The 14,914-nt window shown below is 39.0% G+C and overlaps 1 protein-coding gene across 1 annotated transcript in view; it reads right to left on the bottom strand.

Annotated features, from left to right (window-relative positions):
- Positions 1-14,914, bottom strand: part of LOC140598746 (uncharacterized) — a 62,053-nt gene that overhangs the window by 17,941 nt on the left and 29,198 nt on the right. Inside the window, exon 4 of the mRNA XM_072757276.1 lies at positions 12-133. The gene's annotated coding sequence lies outside the window, so the exon portion shown is untranslated. The remainder of the gene's footprint in view (positions 1-11; positions 134-14,914) is intronic.

The following is a 14,914-nucleotide window of genomic DNA, read 5'->3' as shown; positions in this document are numbered from 1 at the left end:
TAATACATTACCTCTGTGTATAGTCAGTGTTTTGCTGTTGATAAATGGACCTTGCCAGAAACATCTGTCCTGGGTTTCTTGATTCTGTTGATTCTGTTCTAGTTGCATCTAGTTGCATCAACTTTGCAGACTTCTAGAAATGAGAAAACCAACCATAAGCCATGAACCATATCATAATTATGATGAAATTACACTTAAAACAAGTGCCCTTTTACATCACTGACTTTGTCTTGTGAAATAAGAGTGATCCAAATAGTCATGTGCCCCATCCTTGTCAAAACTTGACAAGGTGGAAAAGGAAGATAGAAACGTAGAATACACACAGCTACACTTGGCAATTTAGAAATATATACTTTAAAATTTAATATATACATTAGAAATAAATATAAAGCACAGTGAAGAAAGGAAAGCAGACTTTGAAAAAAAGAATGACTCATCTGGGAAGGGGAAATGCAGAGTACTAGAGAGGCCATGACGATTAGTAGAGAAGAATGCCCTAAAGAAATAGAGGAATGATTTGCTATTTTAAAGGATTAGATTTTACATAATTTTTCTCACATACTTATATTTGTACAGCTAAATTCTCTTTATGCTGTACATGTTTCCAGTTTCATTCTCCTCCTTTTAAAATTCTCTTTTGTTGTACATTAATTTAGTATACTGTTAATACCAAATTAAGTTTCTGAAGGTGATTTTTTGGGCTTGTAAATAGAGTCCTCTAAATGTAACTTCTAATTTTTCCTCTGCTACTGTTAACAAAAAATACAAATGTCTACCAAGAAATGTAAAACCAAAAAAATGAGAAAGCTACCTGAAAGATGAACAAAGCCATCAGTTGTTTTTAGTTGTGGCATATTCAAGCTTCTTTTGTCAGATATTCTACCACCAGATGCTAATTGTTCCCCATTTTAAACTTGCTTTGCAATAGTATTAAGAATTTATTTTCTTTTATTCCCACATTGCTACCTTTCTTGTTTTTATTTAGACTTATGACCACAGAAGCCTCAACCTAAAACATTCAATTGATATATTTATTTACCCTAAGAATTCTCAGCTATCCTTCATGTTACCTTTATGCTCAGAAAAATGTAACAATGATGACTGTTTAAGAACCTATCCAAAGCCCATTGTCTCCAAGCACAATTAGAGCAAACACTGCAGTTATAATCCAGGCAGGGGCAGGGACAACAAAAAACTTTTTCCCATTTTCAAAACTATATATATATATATATATATATATATATATATATATATATACATTAGGTATTTAACTAGTTCATAATAAAGGTCTTCTTTCTAGAATTCCAGACTATTAATTTGCCAAAAATCATTCAAGTTCAACCAAGACTTTTCACTCAGTTGGCTTACATTCCCATTTTGGACTTGCTCACAAGTTCATTCTTTGGGAAAATGACACTGTCTCATAATAAGCCTTCATAAACATCACTACCATTTCAAGTCCTACTTACGTTGAAATTTAAAATTAATCACATTGTATATACACATCATTCTATCACAATGTTGGATAACATCCCTTGAAACATAAACACATCCTATTAACTGCTGAAATTTAAAAACTTAAAATAATCTTTTTTCTTTTTCCAACTAGACCTATGGTATCTCAAGCATTTATATCTCATTTCCTCTGAATACATCTGAGTGGATATGAAAGTAATGGTCCTTAACAAGTGGTATGCTTTTCCAAAACAAAGTTCAGGTTTTATACAAATCTGTAGTTATGAACAAGAATCCACAGGTTTAAAACACAACATGTGCATTTAGAAATTAATTCCTTATAGTATTTTCTGAATGAATGAATATAAAGGCTCTCTTACTCATCAAAAGGCAGTTTTTTGTTTGTTTGTTTTTTAAAGATTTTTATTTATTCATGAGAGACACAGAGAAAGGGGCAGAGACACAGGCAGAGGGAGAAGCAGGCTCCCTGCAGGGAACCCAACGTGGGACTCCATCCCAGGACCCTGGGATCACGACCGGAGGTGAAGGCAGATGCTCAACCACTGAGCCACCCAGGTGTCCACCACCCCCCCATCCAGTTTTATTTTTATTTTTTTTATTTTTTTATTTTTAAAACAAAAATTTTTTTTATTTTTATTTATGATAGTCACAGAGAGAGAGAGAGAGGCAGAGACACAGGCAGAGGGAGAAGCAGGCTCCATGAACCGGGAGCCCCATGTGGGATTCGATCCCGGGTCCCCAGGATCGCGCCCTGGGCCAAAGGCAGGCGCCAAACCGCTGCGCTACCCAGGGATCCCCCCATCCAGTTTTAGATATGCCACGTTTGGTCCCAAGATGCTCCTGTCATTGTGTTACTACCATCTGTAGTTTTTGGTGTCCACACATTTGTATACGAATTGTACCAGTCAGTTAATGATGCAAGGTCTAAACAGCAGTCTAAGAGGAGTAGGACCTGAGTCAAAGGCAGATGCTCAACCACTGAGTCACACAGTCATCCCAAGAGGCAGTTAATGAATTAAGTAATGATCCAATATCTATTATATGTTCTATAATAAGATATGCTCTCTTTGAAGAAATTATAATTCAGACAATAGCTTCATTCAACATCCGTACACTACCAGGAATCAGATTCTGTAGTAGATAATGTAAAACAAAGCAAGGAAGGAACATTTTACAAAACCTGTGGCAAGCTGAGCTTAAACCTTAAAATGTGCTTTAAAATAATGATAATGATGGGCAGCCCCGGTAGCCCAGCGGTTTAGCGCCGCCTTCGGCAGGGGTGTGATCCTGGAGACCTGGGATCGAGTCCCACGTCAGGCTCCCTGCACGGAGCCTGCTTCATCCTCTGCCTCTCTCTCTCTCTCTCTCTCTCTCTCTCTGTCATGAATAAATAATTTTTTAAATGATAATGATACTAACAACAGGAAAAGTTAACAGGAAAAGTAACCAGTATGAGCCGAGCACTGTTCCATGTACTTTTCACGTATTAATTCTCAAGAATCCCCAAGTATGTTAGAAATGAAATGTGGACTTATATGGCAGGAAAGCATATCTGTGGGTAATACTTAGGAAGAAGGATTCAATAGGACGTTAGCACCAGTTCTGTGCCACAGAAATGAGATGTAGTCATATTTAAGGGTCAGTGAGGCACCTGGGTGGCTTGGTTAAATGTTTGACTCTTGGTTTCAGCTCAGGTTGTGATCTCAGAGTTGTGAGATCGAGTTTTAATGCCCAGCATGGAATCTGCCTGAGATTTTGTCTCTTCCTCTGATCCTCCTCACACACATGTGCACTTGCTCTAAGTAAATAAAATATTTTTTAAAAGATAAAAAATGGGTGACGGGCACTGAGGGGGACACTTGTCAGGATGAGCACTGGGTGTTATTCTGTATGTTGGTAAATTGAACACCAATAAAAAATAAATTTATAAAATAAAAAAATAAAAATAAAAAGATAAAAAATTGAGTTGTTAAATGAGAAAAACATAAATTTACTATATTACATATTGAGTAAAATATAATTCCAGATACGAACATGATAAATTAGATGCTTTGGGGGACAAAGTCTAATTGCATTTAGGAATTAGAACAATCAACAGTAAAAAAGTATGTCAAAGTGTTGTGGGTAGTATCAGTGCAAAGTAAGAATATAAAAGGAATTTTTTAAAGTTTACAAAAATCTAATAATGATCTAACAATAGTAAGAAAGGAAGACAGAAAAATAAAATGATAGTATGACTCTCAGTTACAAGAAAAGAAGACCCTGTAGGTTGTCTTTTAGTTTTGTTGACTGTATCATTTGCTGTGCAAAAGCTTCTTATCTTGATGAAGTCCCAATAGTTCATTTTGCTTTTGTTTCTTTTGCCTTCGTGGATGTATCTTGCAAGAAGTTACTGTGGCCAAGTTCAAAAAGGGTGTTGCCTGTGTTCTCCTCTAGGATTTTGATGGACTCTTGTCTCACGTTTAGATCTTTCATCCATTTTGAGTTTATCTTTGTGTCTGGTGCAAGAGAGTGGTCTAGTTTCATTCTTCTGCATGTGGATGTCCAATTTCCCCAGGACCATTTATTGAAGAGACTGTCTTTCTTCCAGTGGATAGTCTTTCCTGCTTTGTCGAATATGAATTGACAAAAAAGTTGAGGGTCCACTTCTGGATTCTCTATTCTGTTCCATTGATCTATGTGTCTGTTTTTGTGCCAGTACCACACTGTCTTGATGACCACAGCTTTGTAGTACAACCTGAAATCTGGCATTGTGATGCCCCCAGATATGGTTTTCTTTTTTAAAATTCCCCTGGCTATTCGGGGTCTTTTCTGATTCCACAAAAATCTTAAAATAATTTGTTCCAACTCTCTGAAGAAAGTCCATGGTATTTTGATAGGGATTGCATTAAACGTGTAAATTGCCCTGGGTAACATTGACATTTTCACAATATTAATTCTGCCAATCCATGAGCATGGAATATTTTTCCATCTCTTTGTGTCTTCCTCAATTTCTTTCAGAAGTGTTCTATAGTTTTTAGGGTATAGATCCTTTACGTTTTGGTTAGGTTTATTCCTAGGTATCTTATGCTTTTGGGTGCAATTGTAAATGGGATTGACTCCTTAATTTCTCTTTCTTTAGTCTCATTGTTAGTGTATAGAAATGCCACTGATTTCTGGGCGTTGATTTTGTATCCTGCCATGCTACCAAATTGCTGTATGAGTTCTAGCAATCTTGGGGTGGAGGCTTTTGGGTTTTCTATGTAGAGTATCATGTCATCGGCGAAGAGGGAGAGTTTGACTTCTTCTTTGCCAATTTGAATGCCTTTAATGTCTTTTTGTTGTCTGATTGCTGAGGCTAGGACTTCCAGTACTATGTTGAAAAGCAGTGGTGAGAGTGGACATCCCTGTCTTGTTCCTGATCTTAGGGGAAAGGCTCCCAGTGCTTCCCCATTGAGAATGACATTTGCTGTGGGCTTTTCGTACATGGCTTTTAAGATGTTGAGGAATGTTCCCTCTATCCCTACACTCTGAAGAGTTTTGATCAGGAATGGATGCTGTATTTTGTCAAATGCTTTCTCTGCATCTAATGAGAGGATCATATGGTTCTTGACTTTTCTCTTGCTGATATGATGAATCACATTGTTTTACAAGCGTTGAACCAGACTTGTGTCCCAGGGATAAATCCTACTTGGTCATGGTGAATAATTTTCTTAATGTACCGTTGGATCCTATTGGCTAGTATCTTCTTGAGAATTTTTGCATCCATGTTCTTTGCAAATGACGTATCAGATAAAGGGCTAGTTTCCAAGATCTATAAAGAACTTATTAAACTCAACACCAAAGAAACAAACAATCGAATCATGAAATGGGCAAAAGACATGAACAGAAATCTCACAGAGGAAGACATAGACATGCCAACATGCACATGATAAAATTCTCTGCAACACTTGCCATCAGGAAAATACAAATCAAAACCACAATGAGATACCACCTCACACCAGTGAGAATGGGGAAAATTGACAAGGCAGGAAACCACAAATGTTGGAGAGGATGTGGAGAAAAGGGAACCCTCTTACACTGTTGGTGGGAATGTGAACTGGTGCAGCCACTCTGGAAAACTGTGTGGAGGTTCCTCAAAGAGTTAAAAATAGACCTGCCCTATGACCCAGCAATTGCACTGTTGGGGATTTACCCCAAAGATACAGATGCAATGAAACGCCGGGACAGCTGCACCCCGATGTTCCTAGCAGCAATGTCCACAATAGCCAAACTGTGGAAGGAGCATCGGTGTCCATCAAAAGATGAATGGATAAAGAAGATGTGGTTTATGTATAAAATGGAATATTCCTCAGCCATCAGAAATGACAAATACCCACCATTTGCTTCAACATGGATGGAACTGGAGGGTATTATGCTGAGTGAAGTAAGTCAATCGGAGAAGGACAAACAGTGTATATTCTCATTCATTTGGGGAATATAAATAATAGTGAAAGGGAACATAAGGGAAGGGAGAAGAAATGTGTGTGAAATATCAGAAAGGAAGACAGAACATAAAGACTCCTGACTCTGGGAAATGAACTAGGGATGGTGGAAGCGGAGGAGGGCGGGGGGTGGGGGTGAATGGGTGACGGGCACTGAGAGGGGCACTTGACGGGATGAGCACTGGGTGTTATTCTGTATGTTGGTAAATTGAACACCAAAAAAAAAATAATAAATTTATTAAAAAAAACAAAAAAATTAAAAAAATTTAAAAAATAAAAAGAAAAGAAGACTCATAGAATGTAACAAATGAAACAATAAATTTATGATTTGTGAGTGCTAATTTTGATATTACTGCTTGCTACATACACTCTGATGGGATCAGGATATCCTGTATATTCTGTATGTAACAGGTATAACACTGAATGTTAAGTAGAGAAACAATGCTGAAAATTTAAATATGTAGTTATCAGAATAAATGAAAACCTATTATCTTAGATATAGCAAGGTATTATTGTAATTTCAAGATCTGATTTGACAATTTGTATTTTAACAGGCAAATTTAGTCTGTTTCCATTTATGGGGATTACTGAAATATATCAAGTCATCTCTTACATTTCACTTGGTACTTTATATTTGTCAGTTTTACTATCAATTCTATTGTACTTTTCTTCCTTCCTTTTGAAATAACTTCATATCTTTCCCATTTGCTCTTTTTTTAGGAATCATGCATACCTGTTTTCAGTTTTAGATGGCTTTTATATCATACCATGAATTTTTAACTTAAAATCTGAAATAATTCAGTGTCTTAAACCTCTTTTTCTGAATAGCAGAAGTATCAAACTCAATTTGATCACCTCTCACCTCATTTATATGCAGTTATTGCTTTGTGTCTCATGGGTTTTTTTTAGCCCTACATATTAGGTATCATAATCATTTTATACATCTATTGTTTCAGATTTAAATGTAAGTTTTTTCATTTCTTATCACTTACTGCTCCTTCTCTCATCTCAAGCACTCTCTGGGATTTCATTTTTCTCTTTTCTTGTAGTATCTCCATTAGAATTTTACAATGAAATTATACAATAAAAGGTATGGATTCTATAATTTATTTCATTATCAACCCAAATTTTATCATACAGTCTGACAAGACCTCTCCCACTGATTAACCCTTGTTAGGCTCCTCTGAACCCTATTCTCAACCAGGCCTTGATGAAGCCTTCTAGGTCTGTCCAGGCTGAGCTCAGTTTTAGCAGGAATCCATTTAAGTCAGTCTAGTGACAATCCCCTCACCCTTGATATCTGATCAGGTTCCTTACACCCCACCCCTAATGTATGAGTGCCTGGTCCCTATTGTTGATATTTTTCTTAGTGATCTTCTATCCAGTGATGCCCCCATCTTACCCACTGGCTGTAAATCCCTGGCTGTCTTAGCAGTATTTGGAGTTGAGCTGAGTCTTTCTGAAATGTCTTGCCTCCTATTCCAATAACTACTGAATAAAATGTGTATCTATCACTGTTAGCTGGTGTCTGGTTTTATTTCTCAATGAAACAGCATGAGCTCAATAATTTCTGGAAGAGAAATAGGAGCAGAGAGATAAACTGTCTGTGACACAGGCTTAGATGGGGAGCCAAAAGCTGAATATGGAGCACAGACACTGAGGAAATTCTCCTGACATGATACAGCCAAAACCTAGGAACAGTGCCAAACATAGCCACACATAAGTAACTGTAGTCTCAGGAAAAAATAAAGGATGAAACATATCAAACCATGCATTTAGGAAACTGAGAAAACAACAAGAAAAGTACCTAGGACACCCCCTAAAATAAATCAAAGGTAAACATGGAAATATCAGAGTTGAATCGCCAAAAACCAGAGATGAAAACAAAATGTTGAAGGTAACAAGAAAAAATAGAATATTAAACACAGAAGAACAAAGATTTAAAAATCAGAAAAGGAAGTAGGTATGTAAGCCAGAAAACACTGAGGTAAATCAAGGAGTGTCAATTCAGATTTCTGTAACAGGAGAAAATATGTTGCACAAATGAAGACCTGTGGGCAGAAACAGCTGCTACTTTGTGGGGTTGTTTTTTAAGATTTTATTTACTTATTCATAGAGACACAGAGAGAGAGAGGCAGAGACACAGGCAGAGGGAGAAGCAAGCTCCATGCAGGGAGCCCAACGTGGGACTCGATCCCGGGTCTCCAGGATCACGCCCTGGGCTGCAGGCAGCACTAAACCACTGCACCACCAGGGCTGCCCTACTTTGTGGGGTTTGATGTAAAATATCACAGAAAGGGAGAGAGGAACAGAGGTATATTGTTAAAACATTGCACAGCTGCATATTAAATAGTACAACATCATTTGAAATCAGACTGTGATAAACTGAAGATATTGTAGGCCATAAGGCAACCATATAAGTGGCTAAAATATTCCCTTTAAAAAGTAGAGGTTTTCACATTAGTTTAAAAAAGACCCAACTATGTGCTATCTATAGGAAATCCATTATAAATATAAGTAGGTTAAAAATAAAGAGATGGAAGAAGATATACCATGTAAACATTATACGAAAGCTAAAGGTACTGGGACACCTGGGTGGCTCAGCGGTTGAGTGTCTGCCTTCGACTCAGGGTATGATCCTGGGTCTGGGGATCAAGTCCCACACATCAGGCTCCCCATGAGGAGCCTGCTTCTCTCTTTGTCTCTGCCTTCCTCTGTGTGTCTCTCATGAATAAATAAATAAAATCTTTAGAAAGCAAGCAAGCAAGCTAGCTAGTTACAGGTACTATATACGTTTTTTCTTTTTTTTGCCTCTAGTACTTCTGACTACACTGCGGGTTCCTGTAACTATTTATCCTACCTCCAGATTTGATAATTCACTAGAACAGCTCACAGAACTTAGAAAAACAATTTACTTATATAGTTTGCTCTAAAGGATTCAACTCTGGAGTAGCCAAACAGAAGAGGCATATGAGTAAGGTTTGGGGATGTGTGTGGTATGTGGAATTGCCATACCATCTCTGGGGCACACCACTCGAAGCTCCCCAAACTCTGTTGCTTAGAGGCTCTTATAGAGGTTTCATTACCTAGGCTTGATTAAATCACTGGCCTCTGGTGATGGCAACCCCCAATGCTGAAGTGATCTAGTGTCATGTCAGTACAAAAGACACTCTTCACACCAGAAACTCCAAGGGTCTTAGGAGCTGTGTAAGTGGAATTGTGGGCAAAGATGAAAGATTTGTTTTTTCTTTGCTTTATTATACTCTCATTACTAAAAACTACAATGGACCCCTATTTTTTTTAATGAAATTTAGATTTTTCAGAATGGCCTAGAACTGTAAGAACAAGTTTATGCCGATTCCTCCGACCTTATTTCAAACTTGCTCACTGTTCTTGTAGAAATACACTAGCCATCTTGCTACTGATTGAACTGATTAAGTGTGCACCTGCCCGGGGCATTCCTGCGTGTCTGAGGAATGCTCTTCTTATAGATCTTTGCTATCAATATTTTTCATATAATTTAGCACCTTTTCAAATACAATTCTGAAGAGGCTATCCTTGGCTGAAACGGTCCACTTATTCTCAATATCCTCTATCACATCATCTTATTTTCTTGTCTTTAAAATGCTTCATAGCATTCAGCATGATTTGAAATTATACAATTAATTTATTTGCATCCTTGTTTATTGTCTACTTCTTCCTCTGTGGTCCTTACGTCTATACCTCCCTCCTGAATCTAAGCTCCACAAAAGCAAAATCCTTGGCTTTCTTGTTCATTGAGGTATCCTGAGCTTTTAGGAGGGCATCAGTTAAATATTAATTATAAGTATAAACTTCCTGACTGCCTATTTTAGCAAGGCATGTATTTGTACACATGCCTTGCAAAAATACACATATATGTACTGTGTATTTGTATATTGCCTCGTCTGATGCTCACAAATACTGTGACAAAGGCCTTATTATCTAAATTTATAGTGAGGAAACAGAGGCTCATAGAGGTTAAGTGATTTGTCTAAGCTAATAAATGGCTTAGCTAGGATTTGCAGAGTGGCTGTATTAATATCAAAGTAGGGTTCAGAACAAAAAGTTCTACCAGCAATAGAGACATCATCATAAAGGAGTAAACTCATCAAGAGGACATAAAGATTCTAATACTTATACACTTAAAAATTCTTTAAATTGATAAAGCAAAAACCAATAGGAATGAAAGGAGAAATAAATACAAAGTTATACCTGGAGACTTCAATGCTGCCTTTCATTGTTTCACTGACAAAGCTTTTGAGCATTGTATCCCCAACCCCATTTTTCCATTAACCCTGTCATTTTCAGTACACTAATTTATAGGGAGCAGCAGATTTTTTTTTGTAGGAATACACACATCATTTTATAAAAGAATAATGTATTCATATACCTTCTTTCCTCTCAATTTGTTTTTAGCCTCTTCTTAAATACATAGATACACAGCCTTTCTGTGTTGCCCAGATTTATAACTGGTACAATCTTTTCTGTCATCTAGCTCCCACACTTGCTTTAAAATTAATTCTTTGGGGGCACCAAGGTGGACTCTTGGTTTCAGCTTGGGTCATGATCTCAGGATTGCGAGATCAAGCCCCCCATCAGGCTCCATGCTCAGCATCTGCTTGCTTTTCTCTCCCTCTCCCTCTGCCTCTCCCCACCATGCTTGCTCGCTCTCTTTCTCAAATAAATCTTTAAAAAACATTATAAAATAAAATTGGACTTCAGTTAAATTCAGAGCCCACCACCAGTCTTCTAACCATGCTTTTTTATGTCATTCCTTGGTTACCTGATATTCACTACTCTAATAGAGACTTCTAGGCACAAAGATCCTACAGTTCTTGTCTATTCAAAAAATATTTGCTGTCTTTGTTAAAAAATATCTTAACTGGGCATAATATTCTCAATGTGACACCTTGAGGATTTTGTAGAAACTGCTTCACTGACCCTTAGCTATAGATTTTACTATGGAAAAGTATGAGGCTAGTTAGGACTTCCTCTTATATTGGCTGGTTGTCAAAATGACTGTTTTGAAACCTAGTCCCTTTATTAGAATATATACTAATGTTGATGAGGAGTGGCTATTTTAGGGATATGTAGACTCAATTATACAACTCTTCCCCAACAAAAAGCATTACTGAAATATTTTAAATACTTGTTCTATTTCTTTTCCTTTCTATTTTGGAGAATGAATTGTATGTATGTATTTATGTCAACTCTTTTTTTAATGTAATCTTCAAAATTGATTTCATTTTCTTCTTGCTTATATTTCTCATGTCTTTCTGTACAGAATTTTGAAAGTACCTATTCTTCCTTGGGATTCCTCTAATTTGCTTTCCTTACTGTGATTTTATTTTCTGTTCCAATTCTTGTCTGAGTATGACACCCCACAATTATTATCAAAGAGATAATTAATTAATTAATAATTCAATTAGTTCACCCTTTTGAAATTCATGGTTTAATATTTGGTCACAGGGATCCCTGGGTGGCGCAGCGGTTTGGCACCTGCCTTTGGCCCAGGGCGCGATCCTGGAGACCCGGGATCGAATCCCACATCGGGCTCCCTGCATGGAGCCTGCTTCTCCCTCTGCCTGTGTCTCTGCCTCTCTCTCTCTCTCTGTGACTATCATAAATAAATAAAAATTAAAAAAAAAATAATAATATTTGGTCACATTAATTATCTACTTTATTACTGCTTTGATCAGATGACAATTCAATCACCAACTAGCTTTCTTCCCAATTTTTTTCACCCCTTTTTTCTTGGAACAGTTTTGTATGCATTTTGTGCTGGTTCCTTTTCAATTACTCAGACTGAAAGGATGTCAGCTTTTTAAGGAACAGCACACTGCAAAAGGTTTATCTGGAAGAGGGAATAGAGTCATAGAGTCTTAGGCTAATATGGTAATTCATTATGAACAAATGTTTTGCATATGTACTGGACTCAGTCTATAAATCAATCAAAATGTGCCTTTCTTCCTAGCCAGAGTAGCCTTAGCAATGGCTGGCTCTTTTGGTCATCACAGTCAGGTCGCTGGGGTTGGCACTTCTGCAGCTCCAAAGAAAGGAACACAAGCGCTGAGCTGACTTCCCAAAAACTACAAGCCCAAGAGGCTGAACTGGGCCCATGCAGGGTCTGACTTCCCTAGCATCTGCGGAGAGGAACAGTCTGATGCAATCCAGAAAAGAAAGGTAGACTCTATGAACCAGTTTCATCTAATGAGACAGAAACATGAAGATAAAAGATGTAGAGGGAGGGGCAAGATGGCAGAAGTATAGGGTCCCCAAATCACCTGTCCCCACCAAATTACCTAGATAACCTTCAAATCATCCTGAAAACCAACGAATTCGGCCTGAGGGACCAGCTGGAATGCTCCAGTGAGAAGAGTTCGCGCGTCTATCAAGGTAGGAAGACGGGGAAAAAGAAATAAAGAAACAAAAGGCCTCCAAGGGGGAGGGGCCCGCGAGGAGCCGGGCTGAGGCCGGGAAGAGTGTCCCCAGGACAGGAGAGCCCCGTCCCGGAGAAGCAGGAGCAGCACCAACCTTCCTGGGCGGAAAGGGGCCCGCAAGGAGTTAGAGCAGGACCCAGGAGGGCGGGGATGCCCTCAGGCTCCCGGGGACACTAACAGGCACCTGCGCCCCGGGAGAGTGCGCCAAGCTCCCTAAGGGCTGCAGCGCGCACAGCGGGACCTGGAGCAGCTCGGAGGGGCTCGGGTGGCGGCTCCGCGGAGGGGGCTGCGGGGCGGGAGGCGAATACAACAGTGCAGGCCCCGGAGCACAGGGCGCCGGGACCCAGCCCAGGATCCGGCCTCCACCGGGACAGGCAGAGGCCGGGAGGGCCCAGGACAGCGAGGACGCTCCTGCCCCAGCTGAGCAGATCAGCGGCCCCGCCCCGGAGCCTCCAGGCCCTGCAGACGGAGAGCCCCGGAGTTACTGTGGGAGCTGACTCCAGGGCTGCAGAGCTGGCCCTGCCACTGGGGCTGTTCCTCCTGGGGCCTCACGGGGTAAAAAACCCCCACTGAGCCCTGCACCAGGCAGGGGCAGAGCAGCTCCCCCAAGTGCTAACACCTGAAAATCAGCACAACAGGCCCCTCGCCCAGAAGACGAGCTAGACGGACAAGTTCCAGGGGAAGTCAAGGGACTTAAAGTATACAGAATCAGAAGATACTCCCCCGTGGTTTTTTCTTTTCTTTTCTTTTTCGTTTTTTTTTTTTTTTTTTTTTTTTGCTTGTTGATTTCTGTTTGCTTACCCCACCTGTATTTTCCTTTCTTTCTTTTTCTTTCACTTTTTCTTCTCTTTTTTTCTTCCCTTTTTCTTTTTCTCTTTTCTTTCCTTCTTTCTCTCCTCTCTTTTTCTCCTTTTCCCAATACAACTTGTTTTTGCCCACTCTGCACTGAGCAAAATGACTAAAAGGAAACCTCACCTCAAAAGAAAATCAGAAACAGTCCGCTCTCCCACAGAGTTACAAAATCTGGATTACAATTCAATGTCAGAAAGCCAATTCAGAAGCACTATTATACAGCTACTGGTGGCTCTACAAAAAATCATAAAGGACTCAAGAAATTTCATGACTGCAGAATTTAGATCTAATCAGGCAGAAATTAAAAATCAATTGAATGAGATGCAATCCAAACTAGAAGTCCTAACAACAAGGGTTAACGAGGTGGAAGAATGAGTGAGTGACATAGAAGACAAGTTGATGGCAAAGAGGGAAACTGAGTGAAAAAAAGAGACAAAAAATTAAAAGACCATGAAGAGAGATTAAGGGAAATAAACAACAGCATGAGGAAGAAAAACCTATGTTTAATTGGGGTTCCCGAGGGCGCCGAAAGGGCCAGAGGGCCAGAATATGTATTTGAACAAATCATAGCTGAAAACTTTCCTAATCTGGGAAGGGAAACAGGCATTCAGATCCAGGAAATACAGAGATTCCCCCCTAAAATCAACAAAAACCGTTCAACACCTCGACATTTAACAGTGAAGCTTGCAAATTCCAAAGATAAAGAGAAGATCCTTAAAGCAGCAAGAGACAAGAAATCGCTGACTTTTATGGGGAGGAGTATTAGGGTAACAGCAGACCTCTCCACAGAGACCTGGCAGGCCAGAGAGGGCTGGCAGGATATATTCAGAGGCCTAAATGAGAACATGCAACCAAGAATACTTTATCCAGCAAGGCTCTCATTCAAAAGGGAAGGAGAGATAAAGAGTTTCCAAGACAGGCAGGAACTGAAAGAATATGTGACCTCCAAACCAGCTCTGCCAGAAATTCTAAGGGGGACTCTTAAAATTCCTCTTTAAGAAGAAGTTCAGTGGAACAGTCCACAAAAACAAGGACTGAATAGATATCATGATGACACTAAACTCATATCTTTCAATAGTAACTCTGAACATGAACGGGCTTAATGACCCCATCAAAAGGCGCAGGGTTTCAGAATGGATAAAAAAGCAAGACCCATCTATTTGCTGTCTACAAGAGACTCATTTTAGACAGAAGGACACCTGCGGCCTGAAAATAAAAGGTTGGAGAACCATTTACCATTCAAATGGTCCTCAAAAGAAAGAAGGGGTAGCCATCCTTATATCAGATAAACTAAAATTTACCCTGAAGACTGTAGTGAGAGATGAAGAGGGACACTATATCATACTTAAAGGATCTATCCAACAAGAGGACTTAACAATCCTCAATATATACCCCGAATGTGGGAGCTGCCAAATATTTAAAACAATTAATAACCAAAGTAAGGAAATACTTAGATAATAATACACTTATACTTGGTGACTTTAATCTAGCTCTTTCTATACTAGATAGGTCTTCTAAGCACAACATCTCCAAAGAAACGAAAGCTTTAAATGATACACTGGACCACTTGGATTTCACAGATATCTACAGAACTTTACATCCAAACTCAACTGAATACACATTCTTCTCAAGTGCACATGGAACTTTCTCCAGAATAGACCA

This window comes from Vulpes vulpes, chromosome 4 (genome assembly GCF_048418805.1).
Source record: "Vulpes vulpes isolate BD-2025 chromosome 4, VulVul3, whole genome shotgun sequence".
Taxonomy (NCBI): Eukaryota; Metazoa; Chordata; class Mammalia; order Carnivora; family Canidae; genus Vulpes; species Vulpes vulpes.
The sequence above is the reverse complement of the archived record's forward strand: the minus strand, read 5'-3'. Positions and strand labels throughout refer to the sequence as shown.